Source organism: Halichoerus grypus, chromosome 13 (genome assembly GCF_964656455.1).
Source record: "Halichoerus grypus chromosome 13, mHalGry1.hap1.1, whole genome shotgun sequence".
In the NCBI taxonomy this organism is placed as follows: Eukaryota; Metazoa; Chordata; class Mammalia; order Carnivora; family Phocidae; genus Halichoerus; species Halichoerus grypus.
Window position 1 is genome coordinate 48,904,697 of NC_135724.1, and position 15,788 is coordinate 48,920,484.

Below are 15,788 nucleotides of genomic sequence, written 5' to 3' on the forward strand. Positions count from 1 at the left end.
GTAAGTTGACTTTCATTGTTAATTTCCTGCCCAATGGAGAATTCTATTATCCCCACTGGATAAAAATATCTTGCTCAGTAGGAAAACTATGAAGAGAAAAATTAATTTTAAGGAAATGACAAATGTATTTGGTGCAGCAATTACTTTTTATCCAAATGAACTGAGAGGAAGCTTGATATTATAATTGCTATTGCCAATTATTTGTTCAAAGCCTTAAAAAAATCAGTATGGGTTAAACACAAACTTTAAGATAGAATTATGGTGAGAGACTATGGACTCTGAGAAACAAACTGAGGGTTTTAGAGGGGAGGGGGGTTGGGGGATGGGTTAGCCTGGTGATGGGTATTAGAGAGGGCACGTACTGAATGGAGCACTGGGTGTTATACGCAAACAATGAATCATGGAACACTACATCAAAAACTAATGATGTAATGTATGGTGATTAACATAACAATAAAATAAAAAAAAAAGATAGAATTATGGTGCCTGTTTGCAATTAGTGAACTTTAGCTTCCCAAGGGTAAACACCATACAGATTTCTGGTAATCTCCCATGTAACAGTATCTAAAGTAAGCCCACGCTGTTTGATTTTGGAAGTCTTATCACTTTGAAATCTAATGAGCAAAATGAATTATAACATTTATATAGTACAAGAGATTTGTCACATTTTTCAAAACATTTTTTCCCAGAATTTCAATTGCATGGCTCTATTCCATCATGCATTATTATCCTGAAAATAAATGACTTTCAATTATTTTTTAAAGATGTATTTATTTATTTTAGAGAGAAACAGTGTGGGGGTGTGGAGGGGGTGCACAGAGGGAGAGGGAGACAGAGTCTCAAGCGGACTCTGCGCTGAGCCCCTCCATCTCACGACTGAAGCCAAAGCCAAGAGTCGGATGCTCAACCGAATGCACAACCAAGGCACCCTGACTTCCAATTACTTTTTATTAACTAGGATATTTATCGACAAATTCGAAGCCTATATTAGCTAAAATATGTAGGTAACTTGTAAATAAGTAAATCTGATGATAAACTGATCATGTTTGGAGGATTACAAAGATATCATTTTGTAAAACTCAAAAAGAAGAGAAAATGAAATGCATCTCCATTCATCTCTGCCACAGAATTGTTTTGGATTTATTTTTCCTTGTTAGCATCCTTTATTCAAAAGATAATGCTACTGACCTAGCTTCCACAGGGCGTGGGCCTCATTTCAGTATTTCCAGTAGAGGTAATAAGCCTACATTGTTCCATCTACCGCCCCTTCTCCCAGCTCCCTTGGAGTCAGTGGCTTAAGTCTGAAAGAAGTTTGGCCCAGGTTAAGGATGGATTCCACAGCCATGGAAAAAAGGGAACATGTCCCTACAGAAGCCATTCATTCATCATTACCAAATATTCATTAAGGAACAATTACGTGCTTATTTTAGGTATGGAGACAGAGTAGTGAGCAAAGGGACAAAGTACTTGCACTCATGGAGTGTTCACTCATGCTTGGTGAGTACATCCAAGATTTGACCCCTACTACATGCCTAACTAACCAAGCTACAGCCTTGGTACAGTCTGTTTCTCCAAAATAAGGTGCTAGCTGGTCCCCTGGTGGTCTGAAAGAGTTAAGAGGCTCATTAGCACCTATCTACACTATTTTCAGCAAGAGGAGCAACATTTGCCAAAAGCTACCTTTCTGGATAATATAAAACATGAGATACAATTCCTGACATCCAGATCTTACAATCTAGTTGAGTAATAAGACACATACCCAAGAGCATGACTTTTGAGGAAAGAACAAATGCTATGGAAACAGCCAGCCCTAGGTTTGAATTCTGACTTTTCCACCTACTACCTATGGGCTCTTGTGAAATTTACTTAAGCCTTTCTGAGCCTTAGTTTTCTTAGCTGTAAAAATAAGAATCACGATGCCTACTTTACAAGGCTGTTATGAGGGTTAGAAATGATACATGCACAATGCCTGAAGTAGTATACATTAACTTTTATTAAATTACTGGATTAAAGTCATTTCTGCTATAAATTAAATGATTAAATAGTAGGAAGGGACTAAGTAGAGAAGCATATATGGGTCTTAAAGACCTTTATGGTTGTTTTTTATTAAAGGCTATGTTTTGTGCATGCACACATTCTACATATATACACACTCTCTGAAATGCCAGATCTGCAACCACACCATGTAGTACACTGTTCAGTCACAGTTCTTGCTCTGGAGGGAGAGGTTGAGATAAGGCATACCACTGACTCATGAGTCTTTATGATGGCAGAAAAACCTCAAACATTTAGAATATCTGAAATACCATAACCCAGACACCATGCTTCCAGACTCCAACTTGGCTTCAGTAGATTGTGCAGATGGTCCCTTTAATACCTGTCCATATCAAACAACTTCTTACATCTTTTGACCAAGAATACTATGAAAATATCACACCTAGTATTAGATCATTCCATTTATATGAACATGGAGGAGAAAAGTTGGTATTTACACGGTCCAACTTTTCTAGAAAATAAAGAGCTTGGTAATATTAGTTGAGAGGCAAAACAGTTAATACAAATTGGTACTCTCTGATGAAGTCAGAGGACTGCAATTCAGCAAGTCTGATGAGGAAAAAACCTAACATTTCCTGAGGGTCTATTTGTATCAGGCATCATGCTTAGTGAGTTGATCCATTATCTTGGAAATGTGACTTTTGGAATCAAATTACGAATCACCTGTCTTAGAGTCAAAAATATATCAAGGGTTTAAGAGGAAAATTGTTATTTGTTCAGTAGAGATTTTATTTCTTTTTTTTTAAAGATTATTTATTTATTTAAGAGAGAGAGCACAAACAGGGGAAGAGGCAGAGGGAGAAGGAGAGGGACAAGCAGACTCCCTGCTAAACAGGGAGTCCGACAGACGTGGGGCTCGATCCCAGGACCCCAAGATCATGACCTGAGCCAAAGTCAGATGCTTAACTGACTGAGCCACGCAGGCGCCCTGAGATTTTATTTCTTAAATAAGAAATTAGGTTGATTTTATATTATAAGGTGACGAGCCTATCAAAAAATGTAGTTGTTTGTTTTCATATCAACCCATGTAATAATACAACCTGTGAAATTATGTACAGGAGAACGTAAAAGAAACATTCCTTATATTAATCCTAAGTGAAATGCTGCTGTTCTATTACTATTACTAGTAGTAATATTACTAGTCTACCTTGATCCTCCACTGTGCCCAAACTGGTGAAGATATAGGTCTAGCCATTCTCTAATATGCCAAGACCGTAACCTCCTGCTCCAACAATTTTCAAATGATTACTGAATCATCAGAGTAGAACAGCTACCTGGGACTCTCTAGTTGATTAGGAAATGAAACCTTATTCACTTGGGGAGTTCAGTTGCAACATCAAGTTCTCCATGAGCTATGGCTCCAGAGGTTTGATTAGTTTATGTTCCACTAGAGAATCAAGGGATCAGAGCACTTTTTAAAACAGCCATTAAAAAAAAAAAAATGCTGCAAATCTAAACCTTATAGGGAATATCTTCATATAATATGTGTCAGAAATCTATGCAGAATTTTCAGATGTATTCCCAACAAGTGTAACTGAGAAAGAATATTGTGGAAATATTCTTACCATCATTTATTTTCCATCTCCAATATTGCAGACACTGTTATGATTTTTCAAAGAATTACCAATTACATATAGAATGTAGACTGTCAATTTTGTAGAGTGTAATTAATCAGTGAATACTTTGTATTTACCATGTAGCCAATACCATATTAGACATTTTGGAAAATACAGACTATAAAATGCCATAGTACCTTCTCTAAAGGGACCTATCTTCTAATCATCAGAAAAAAATGCTTTCTGAAATAGAGAATATAAATATCTATAATACAATTCTAAAACTGTGATATATAAATTATGAATGTTATTGAAGTTTAGAGTACGAGAAAATTAATGAAAATTTCCATATTTAGTATATTTCCATAAAAGAAAGAAAATAAACTAGACCTCAAGGCAGTGGTTCTTTAGCATTCCTGGGCATGAAAGTGGCCTGGGACCTACCACTAAGGCTTAAAATCTGCATTTAAATAGCATTTCCAGTTGATTCTCATATAGGTGGCCATAGTTTGGCAAACACGGTGTTAAATAATAGGTATGATTTACAAGAATCTCTAAAGCAGTACTGTCCAACAGAACTTTTTGCAACAGCAGGAATATCCTACACCTGTGCTGTCCAATATAGTAGTTACTACCCACATGTGGCCATTAAGCTCTTGAAATGTGATTAGTGTGCCTGAGAAACTAAACTTTTTATTTTATTTAACCTTAATTAATTTTAAATAGCCACAGCCAGCTCTGGAGAACTAGAAGAGATTTCTAAGAGAAACATGAGCTAAGCCATAGGTAGGAATGTACATGAGCAGGATATATAGGCAGGAGAGACAAATAATCGGCTTGTCTAAAACAGAGGTTTTGTATTAGATTATCATGAGATCAGATTATGAAGAACCTTGAAGGAAACTGGATTTCATGGTACATATTGCCAGTTGCCTAATTGAGCCATTCCTGATCTTCAATATGAAAAACCCCAGAGGTTTTACATGCTTACCTAAGAGTAAAGAGACCTTTCCCCAGGCTCTGGGGTGAATCTTGATTATTCTATACCAGTCATGGTATTTCCATTTTCCTTATCAGTGACTGGTTTACACATAAGCATGTGGTAAATTCTGGCCAATGCAATCTGGGACATCTATGTATGTGGGTAAACTCTCCAAAAAAGAGTTTAGCTTGAAGTAAAAGAATGTTTTTCTGACTTCAGTCAAAACTTTGTGAGGTTTGGGTGTGCTGATAACACCTTGGGATAATGAAGAGAAAAGATGGAAGACAAATGCCATCAAGCTGAGCATGTCAGAGAATGACCTAAAGAAACTGGGTCTTCTGTTTAGTTAAAATAAATGTCCTTCAATAAAGTAATGGGTGTTTAACTGTGGAATATGTATACTACAGAATATCATGTAGTCATTAAAAAGAATGAGTAAAAACTATGCCAGTTGACTTAGAAGTATATCCCTTGTGTTTCATTAAGTATTAAGTGAAAAAAGAAACATGATTTTTAATATGTATGTAATGATAGATTACATATATAAAGTATGATAGTATAGATAAAATGCTGAAAACATATAATATAAGGTTACATGATCATGGAAAAAGTTATAACAAAATAAACAGCAGACTGGCCACACTATTGGGGCGAAGGGGAGGGTAAAGAGGGAATTTAGGCTCCCTGAATTTTTAAAAAGATGTGACTACAGTTTTTTGAAAAACAGAATATGATCCCATGATGTAAAATTACTTGTGTTGGTGAATATATATAAATACGCTGAATATGTGCATAAAAGAATTGCCACCAAAACAATTGTGTTTAACTTAGGATGGTTAGATTTCAAGAAGGGAAGAAGAAACAAGAGGTAAGAAAGAAAGAGAGGGAGAGGGAGGGAGAGAGAAGACATGATGAAAAAATCAAATACACCTGAATTTGCCCCTTTTGAAGAAACAGAACAGACCAGATGAGGGGGAGACAGAACCCTGAAGTGAAAATGTTCACCCACCCTCTATGGTGGATAAGAATGACACTAATAGCCTCCTAGTTCCCTGAATATTCCACCAGAGATATAGACATAAACTTACTATAAGTAGTATTGGTTTACTTGGTTTAAAAATAAGAAATAAATGAGACATTACACCAATTACATCTTCTCTTCACATCGTGACCTCTACAGACAGTGGTGACAATTTCAAGCATTCCTGCTCTATAAAAACTAAATGCCCGGGATGATAATTGTGAGGAGTGGTTCTAAGATTCTTATGTCCATAAAATCACCTGGGAAGATTGTTAAAATGCACATTCCAGGGTCCCACCCCAGAAACTCTTATTCAATAGGTTAAGAGACCAATAATCCTCATTTAACAAGCACCCCAGGCAAGTAAGGCAGGTGTTGACAGATCGCACTGAAGAACAGTGAATTTAAGGATGTCTGATCTCTTTACAAACTGATTAACCAAAGAATTTGAGAAGTGTGGTACACTAGAGAGAACAAAGAATTTTGAAGTCAAAAGATCTAGACTACCTCTCTGACCTAATCCCCCACTCACTCCCTCACTTGCCTCCCCTCTTCAGTGGCATTGGCCTCCTTGCTAACCCCTCCCACAACAGGTGACAATGTTCTTCCTCTCAACTTTCCAATGATTCACACAGACTTCAGGACTTCACTCAGGTGTCACATCTCAGTGACACCTTATAGAGAATCACAGCTCCTATCTCACTTCTTTTTTTTTTTTAAAGATTTTATTTATTTATTTGACAGAGAGAGACACAGCGAGAGAGGGAACACAAGCAGGGGGAGTGGGAGAGGGAGAGGGAGAAGCAGGCTTCCCGCGGAGCAGGGAGCCCGATGCAGGGCTCGATCCCAGGACCCTGGGATCATGACCTGAGCTGAAGGCAGACGCTTAACGACTGAGCCACCCAGGCGCCCTGCTCCTATCTCACTTCTAATTCCCCTTGCTGCTTCATCTTCCTCTCTAGCACTTCTTGCAATCTAAAATAAAACAGTTTACTCATTTTCTCTCGCTTATTGTTTGATTCCCATAAGAGCAGGAATATTTGTTAGTTTTCCCTACTGTGGTATCCTCAGCACCTAGAATGGCACCTGGACAGAGTTCAAAGAGATTTCACTTGGCCAAGACAAAACAAATGAAGCTTGAAACATTCAGTGATAGGAGGCAAATCCAGCCAGAGGCAAATCCAGCCAGAGGGTGGACAGCTTGTTAATATAGATTCCTGGGCTCTGCCTGAGATTCTGATGATTCAATGGGCTTGCAGTGGGGCCTGAGATTCTGAATTTCTAACAGGAACCCACGTGATATTGATACAGCCTGGAGAGTTATCAAGCAGCTCTGCCCATGTTTTAGTGAAAGCCAACCTATTCCACTGTATAAGAAGAGCTGCAGGCTAAAAGAGTTCCGAAAGCTTCATTCTACTCATAGGCATCTCAGAAGAGAAAAACTAATCTCTATGTACTTAAGCTATCTACCCAAATAAATAAAATGATTCTACAATAAGAATATTTTTCATTTATCTATATATCATGGATATTTACTGCAACCTAATTTTTAATAAAAACATGATGTTTAGTTTGTTTCTAATTTTTTACCCTATAAGTAAAGATTCGGGTGATATTTTTGTCATATTCCTTTGCGCATTTGTCTAATTATTTCTTTCTAGCAAATTCCTAGAAGGGAAATTTGAGTCAAAGAGTTTGAACCAAAGCTGCCCAACAGAACTTTCTCCAATGATGGAAATCTTTTATATCTTCACAGTCCAATATGGTAGCCACTAGCCCCATGCAGCTATCAAGCACTTGAAATATGATTAACAAAACTGAGAAACTGAATCTTTAGTTTTATTTAATATTAATTTAAATTTAAATAGTTGTATGTGGCAAGGAACTACCATTATTGGACAGGGTAAGAAAAGACATTTAGGTCTTGATCCATGATGCCAAATTACTCTCCAGAAAAGTTGTAAGTATTTGCTTTCACTCTTAGTGTATAACAGTGACCATTCTTTACCCCACTGCCAACACTAAATTTATTGATCTATTGAATCTTTATAAACTGAAAGTTTAAAAGTATGTGGTTTTCATATGTATTTCTTTATTAATAATATTGAACAGGGCTATTTCTTCTGTCATATTCATTCAAATGCAAATATTTTCACCCATGTTAATTAACTGAGAGGTTGGAAATTATCTAGCTTTCCAAATTTGTTTTGTTGGGTCCCTATGTCTTCTTACAATTTCTTGGCAACATTTAAACTCATTTAAAAATATGAATTTTCAGCTCCATTTGAAAAATGAAATCATCTGGCAACAGTGACACACAGTCCCATAGGGCAAAAATCAGTGAAGTCTTAGAAATTCTACTGTCTTCAGACTTCCTGTCCACCAGAACCCGTTAGCCCATATTATTTTACAGGTGCTTCACTCACTCAGATTACCTACTTGACCCTGAGAGGCACCCGAATATACAATTCCCCTGAGTTGAATTTTGAGAGACTAAAAGGCAAACAGCAGCTAATAATAATAGCTAAATTTCATTTCATACTTGGCATGAAAAATGATGTTATGATATTTCTGGGTTATTTTATAACTTATATTTAACAGAAGAATATTTTTCTAGTGGTTGTTGACATTTCCTACTCCCTAAAGCAGTGGTTCAGCACCAGAATGGTTCTTAAAATGCAGATCAGTGGGCCCTGTCCCCAGAGTTTCTGATTGAATAGTTTGGGTTGGACCCCAAGAATTTTCATCTAACTCCAAGCTCCAAGTGCAGCTCTACATTGAGGTGAAGTTTTCTCAAAGGTATGGACACTCCTGAAGTATAATGATAATGTGTAATTTTAACAACCTTTTTTTTTTCTTATGAATTTGTATATCCTTTCTTCCCAAAACATGTCCACATTTATTATTTCTTTTTATCTTTACAACAGTCATGTGCAGAAAGTTGATAATTAGAGCCGTAATTATTAGTTCCATTTTACATAAGAAAAGTAAGGTGCAGGAATTAAGAATTTACCCAAATACATAAGAAATTAAAAGAGCTAGAACAAGCAGGTTTCCTAACTCCCAAACTGGGTAATATAGGCAAACACAGCAATCCAGGACAGAACTGGAACTTGCTTCTGGTACCATAAAAACAGAACCATGCCCAGGAAGAGAAAAGACCATATAAGATATGGTTCACAGCAACAAACATTTATCAAGTGCTGATTATGTGTTAATCTATGTTAATCACGCCTATAGTCTCTATTGTAAGGACTGTTGAAGACATTTATAAAGCATAAAAAATTTAAAAAATAAGATCTGAAACCATAACCTTGAAAAGATACTGAATCTCCATATCATAGGGCAAAAGTAAATATGCTGAAGGGTAGGTAGTAGGGGTAAATACAGAGTTGGGTAGAAGAGAGGAGTCGCTGTGGGAGCTTCACATCTGGACTTGGAGGAGTTGCTATCACCAGTCAGTCAAGAATGGGAGGGAAGGAAGAGTACACAATAGGGAGCCCTCCTGGGGCTCAGCAGCACAAAGAGCTGCTGTTATCCACATTGGGTGTGTGTTTGCCAGAAATATCAGGGCTGCTGGAACTCCAGAACTTACAAGGGCATGCTTTTGTGTAGTCTAAATTACCTTGACTATATAAGAACTCAAGTCAGAGGGAATAACTTCATTATCCATTTGTAGCCAAAAGATACCATGATTAGGGTTCATGAAACTTTCTCTCAGACTTTTTCCCCCAAATTTTGAGAAGCATTCCTAGTAAAAATCCACCAAATTGTGATCACAATAATGTTAATTATAAATCAGCCCCTCAAGGGGAAAAAAGAGAAGACTACATTTTCAGTTAGGTAGAATTGATACATTATTAACTCTAGCAGCTACTTTCCAAAGATTTAAAATAATAATGACTAATAACAGTTACCATAGGCTGAAAATACAAAACAAACAAACAAACTGCAATTAATTTGAAAGAAACTATTGGAACATTTGATTCAGTCTTCATTAGTGGTATAACTGACCTGTCCTATATGCCCAGCTTATAGTCCAGTTCAAAATGACTGAGGCGGTGAAATGTCTACCACCCCATTTAGAAAACTGTAGCAAATACTGGTGAAAAAAACACCTCTCACTCCGCACAAGACCAAAGAAATACAAATCAAAACAAAAGAATACAAGTTTACATTGATCAAATTAGTCACAATAACATAAATGTTTTAAAACGACATAAGCATGCACATAGATTGTTAATCACAGTATAAATTCACACAATCCTTTTGGAAAGTGGGAAATAACCAGGAATCTGGAAATGTTCTATTAAAAATAAGAGCTAACATTTACTTGTGTTTTCATCAGGCTATTGCTTTTTATCTTAACTTCGGAGAGAACTATTAGTATACCCGTTTTATAAGTTAGGAAGCTAAAGTTCTGAGAAAAATATTTATAAATAAATTTTGCCAGTAAGTGATGGAGTGAGGTTTTGAACTCTGAACCTTTAATTTTAGAGTCTACCCATTTACAACTACACCATTACAGCCTCTCTGAAGAAATAATCCAAAGGAAGGAAGGAAGAAAGGAAGGAAGGAGGAGGAGGAGGAGAAGAAGGAGAAGAAAGTTACATTCATGAGGACAGTCATCATATTATTTTTAAACACTGGAAAATTCCCAAGTAGAGGAAGGGCTAAGTAAATTATGGTACATTAATTGGATAAACTATTATAAAATTTCTACAAATAATAGGGAATAAATTATAAAAAATGTTGATAAAAAATCAGGATAGAAATGTATCTGTAATATGATAAGACATCTGTAAAAATATATATTCATATGGCAAGACTGAGAAGGGAGCTGGAAGAAACAAAAACTTCTACCATTTTAGAACTTCCTGCTAGTACTTAATTTTCTTTTGTTTTTGTCAGTCTTGTCAATCAAGATTACTCTAAGCACCCTTACAAACCCATTCTTCTAGTTTATATTCTTATCATCCCAATCAAACATTCCTAAAACTTCACTAATAATTTATTCATATTACAGACTTATTCAAAGTAATTACATAATATTCTTTATTGGTGAATCTGAAGCTCTAAAGTAAGAGACTTCTTTCTTAACATCAATGATTTTTGCAATCACCATTTACAGTGTGCTTTTTTTTCTCTTTTCAAATTTTTATTTAAATTCTAGTTGGTTAACAAACAGTGCAAGATTGGCTTCAGGAGTAAAATTCCGTGATTCATTACTTATATACAACACCCAATGCTCATCATAATAAGTGCCATCTTTAATACCCATCACCCATCTAGCCCATCCCCCACCCACCTCCCTTCACCAACCCTCGTTTGTTCTCTATCTTTACATCTCTTATGACTTGTTTCCCTCTCTCTTTTTTCTTTCCCCTCCTCGCATATGTTCATCTGTTCTGTTTCTTAAATTCCACATATGAGAGAAATCATGGTATTTGTCTTTCTCTGACTGACTTATTACAGTGTACTTTCGAAAAACCGTAATTGAGATCATATATAGTGACTAAAATCAACTAATTCTTTTTACTTTCATAACCTTGCAATCACTCCTCAGCTCCCTGCACCCATCCAGGGATCATTAGCCTAGAGTTTGCAGGTGTTTTAGAGATTAGAAAAGTTTCCTACTAAGAACATGATCTCTAAGTGAATACTTATAAAGTAAATAAAACAGCTGTAGGGATATTCACATTCTAAATGCTTGTGGGAATTACTAAGTAAATTATGTCAACTTCTTTTGAAGTAGATAAGTGAACTTTATTTCCACTTACCAAAAAGAAAAGTAAGAGTTTGGTAAGAGTAATTTCCCTAAAAATGGCACCATGAGCTGTGAAAAAAATTCACTCTCCTTAGCCATACAAGGTGATACACAGAGGCCTATTCAGCTTAGGATTTGGCCTCTATCAGTAACATAAACAGACATTTTGTGGGCAAATGAAGTAGCTGTTCTTCAGTGACATCAATCTCTTAAGAACAGGAATGTAGTTTAAACACTCTAACTTCTTTTTGATGAATCTACAAATCAGAAATATTCTTTTGGTCACTCTACTGTCTAGTACACACAGGTCCAACTGGGTTATCCTTAGCCAGTCTTAGAACATCTAAGAACAAGTATTTTAGTAATAAAATTTTGGATTTAAAAGGACCCTTAGAAACCAAGTAGTTCAATTCGTTTATTTAACTGAGGAGGAAACAAAAGCACTTCTAAGAAAGTTACTTCATTTAGCTAGTTTATGGTAAATGCAAGCCTGGAACTAGATGTGACCAAATATCTTAAACTTGGCCTTCGTATTTCTCCCTTACCATTAAATTTTCGTATTATGTTATGTCCACGGAAGTGTATACATATGTCTTTTCAATGTCTTCCAATAATATACCTCACTGGATGGAGTAAGCTATAGTGCTCATCCTTTACTTCATAAAGAGTTCCAAAATGGAGGGGAAAAAAAATTTTTTTTAAAGGTTATTAAAAACAGTGTAGAGAAACTAGTGATGTGAGGGGAAGGGCAGGGATCATAGTTTAACAGTTCTGCTTTCCACAGTATACTTGTTTCGAGATTTTTAGCATTCTAACTGATCTTCCAGTGTAATAAGTGCCTTAGGCCAAATACAAGGTTCTAAAGTCATCATGAGTGGATATCACATAGTCATCACCATTGATATGTAGTTCAGTCTTTCCTTATACTCCATGCCTTTCATCCTTTATTTCCATAATCTAATTCCATTTTAATAGAAGATGTATGGAAGAATATACAAGAAATTGACAACAGTGGTTGCTTCTGGGAAGGAGGACATTAAGAGTATGGAGTGGGAAAGAGAAAACTTACTTTACACTGTGAAATTCTTACCCTATGCACATTACTTTTCAATATTAATTTAAAATGTCCCTTTAAACACATGCCTATATCCTCATAATTCTATTACTAAACATTTTCAACGAAACAATTATTTTAATGTTTTTTCTTTTAAATAACTTTCCAGTATTGCAACTTATAAAATCACACAGAAATTTTCAGAAAGAAAAAGAACAACACAGTCACAAAACTCAAAGCATAATTCCAGGATCTAAAGTATAAGAAAATGTTCAGAGGGATGAGAGTCTTTTAAGGGGGCATTTAATTAAAAAAATTTTTCCGGAAAATTTCTTCCCCATATTCAAATGGCTAGGTTTTAATATGAGATTTAAGTGGGATGGGGGGGGGGCTCTAAAGGTGTGAAAAATAGAAATTAAAATTTGGTTTCTGTCTTTTGGACAGGAGTCAGAGGGCTAGGGTAGGGTGGATAAGGACTTTGTGACAGTCACGTTCATACAGGAAAGGAGCAGATTGAGTTTCTCCAGGATCCGTCCACCTCAGTTGGAGACAGCAGCTGTTCCCGTGCAGATGAATCGTTGTGGACCTTACTTGGGCTCGATTTAACTGAGAAGCCCCACGAACTGAATCTATACAGATAATTTAATGGAGCTCGGAAGAGGGACTAAGGTAATTGATTTACTTTAACAAACTGCCTCATCATCACCCTTGCCAGGCCACAGAACACACCTCATCTCGCTGTCTACTTGTGTCAGGATCAGCTGTCAACACAACCCTTTGTGTCTCATTCAGATTAAGAGTGGTCCTCCACCACTCACAGAAAAATGGAAACGATGGCTGGAGACGCGCGCGCGCTCGTGACGAAGTGACATTGGGTGTGGAGAAAAGAAACCAATGGACACTGAGCAACCGCCCAGCCACCGCTGGACGCTCTCAACTTTCCCAAGCTGAGCTTTCTCCATCTCCCCCCCCCCCCCCACACCCCGTCACCTCCGTGCCTCCCTGCCTGCGGTCCACCCGCCGGGCGAGCCCCTCACAAGCCCCTTAGGCTCGGGGAGACCGGTCCGCGGCGCGCCCCCCGCCGCCTCCGCCTCGGCGCTCCCCGCCGCGCCGCAGCCTCTCCCATCCCACGCTCGGGCTTCCTCGCTCCCGCCACAAAGGCAGCGAGAAGAGCCCGCGGTGACAGGCCTCTGGCCTCCGGGCGCGGACCGCACGGGCTGGGTCCCCTCAGAGGGCTGACGCGAGGCGGCGGGGAGAAGGGGTTCGGATCCGAGGCTGCCAGTTGCGCCTGCCCTCGCCACGCAAACACAGTGGCGCTCACACCCCCGCTCCGCCTTCCCAGCCCTCCAGAAAAAGTCAGCCGCAGCGCTTCCCCGCGCAGGCAGGGTGTCCACAGCCCGCCAAAGGGCAGCTCCTGCCCGGCAGAGGCGTGCGCTCGCGCCCGGCTCGCGACCTCTCACCTCCCCGCGCCCGCGCCCCGGAGCCCCCGCAGCCGCTCACCTGGCCCTGGCGGGGCGCTAGGGCAGAGGACCAGGGGGTGGCCCTCGCCTCGGCCGGGGCTCGTCTCCCCACCCCCAGTCCGGGTCCCAGCGCTGCGCTGCGCTCGCTCCGGCCGCCCTCCTCCGAGGTGCTAGCGCCGCCGGTGGCTGGCGTCTCTCTGGCAGGCGCGCTCGCCGCGCGCTCAGTTCCCCGGGGCGGAGCGAGGCGGCGGCCGCCGGGGCCGGAGGCGGATTCCTCAGGTGCTGCCCCTCCCGCTTCCCCAGAACCTCCGCGGCGGGGACCCCCGCGCCCCCTCCCCCCGCCCCGCCTCTCGGCCTTCCGCCGCCCTCGCGCCCGCGAGTGGCCTTTAGGGCTCCCTTGCCCTCCTTGAGGGTAGTGGGCGCACATTTCCCTCCCCACCCTCTCCAACGACGCTCCTTCCCCTCCTCAGTCCACTGTGCTCACGCCTCCATTTCCAAACTCCACGGCACAGATGATGTGTGTGGCCACTGTGGGGTGTGGAGAGTAGTGGTGTGGCGGGGGTCTTCTGGGAAGGAGGATTGCCCCCCAGAGTGCGGCTGACGCGCTCAGCCGGGAAGAAAAATTATTTTCTCGCCGATTCCGCATTCATTCACAGAGTGCTCTCACTTCATTGCGTGATTGCTTTCTCTGTCCGCAGGACGGCGGCTAAAGGGCCCTAAGTGTGAACTCGGCCTGGGCAAGGGTGGGTCAAAAACCCTTGGCCTTTTGCACGAAGGGGGGTAGGACGGGGGGCAGGACGCGGACAAAACCAAACAAACCCGGGAACTCCGGGCCAGAGCCGACTTTTGCACCTCCTGGATGAGCATGCCCTCCCGCCCGCGGACCCCGGCCGGGCGCTGGGGGAGGCTGCCTGCTCGCCACGGCTTGTCCTGAGCCTCCCGGACCAGGAGGGATCGTCCGCCCTACCAGCAGCCACTTCCAGCAGGCCCTGGACCATGACGGGTGCTGCGGGAGCAAACGTTCTCAAGAGATGCTCGGCCGATAGTGACAGATTGAGCTCCACTTTTCACAGCTGGTGGTTTCTGTTAGTAGAGATGCAGCTCCATTTAAAAAAACTGTCATTGTTGCCAGAGATAGGCTACTAGACTCCTTTACTGAATTGCCCACCCTCTGGAAGAAACAGCTCCATGCTGGATGTGGTGAAAGAGTCTAGGTAAAGAAAAGTTGATCTACTTTTAGTGCCTTGGGGACAAGTATAGCCCCGGGTAGCTCAGCATGTTGGTGGAAATAAGGAAGCTACAGCGGCACCCAGTCTCGGGCGGGTTGCTTATCATTCTGTTGTTATGATATCATTGTCAATTATAGTTTAAAGACAACTTCAATTAAAGTAGATCTCATATGATCTCTATGAGCTCTAAGTCAGTACGTTTTGTTTGCTTGTCTTGCCTTTTTTTTTTTTTAACAAGCCGAAATGCAATCGCCCCCACCCCCACCCCCTTTTGGTCGATCCAGAGGGAATTGACCAGAAGTCTGGAATCACCAGAAAATAACTTAAGGCATAGTTCAGTTATGACTAGCAAAAGCAAGCGATTTGTTTGTGCTTTCATTTGTCTTCTCTCCCTCCTCCACTGGGAAGAGACACTCAACTGCCATTTTCATTAAAATCATTTTGTTCCTTGTGGTGATAAGAAGCAGAAATGGTTTTTTGGTTTGTTTTACAATTGAATCCCTATTGTCAGGTCTTTAAATTCACATAGAAACACTTCTAATATGCCACGGGGGCAGGAAACACGGCTTTCAATCACTGCTGTATTCCCACAGTTCTGGATCTTGCACACAATACAGGCTTAGTAAATGAAATTAATATGGTTTTTAAACAACTACAATATAGA

The 15,788-nt window shown here is 40.1% G+C and overlaps 1 protein-coding gene across 4 annotated transcripts in view; it reads right to left on the reverse strand.

The window, feature by feature from the left end:
* GREB1L (GREB1 like retinoic acid receptor coactivator) overlaps positions 1-14,098 on the reverse strand; it is a 268,214-nt gene extending 254,116 nt beyond the window's left edge. For all 4 annotated transcript variants that reach the window (XR_013443367.1, XM_078060543.1, XM_078060541.1 and 1 more), the window contains exon 1: positions 13,936-14,098. The gene's annotated coding sequence lies outside the window, so the exon portion shown is untranslated. The remainder of the gene's footprint in view (positions 1-13,935) is intronic.
* Between the last annotated feature and the right edge of the window lie 1,690 nt (positions 14,099-15,788).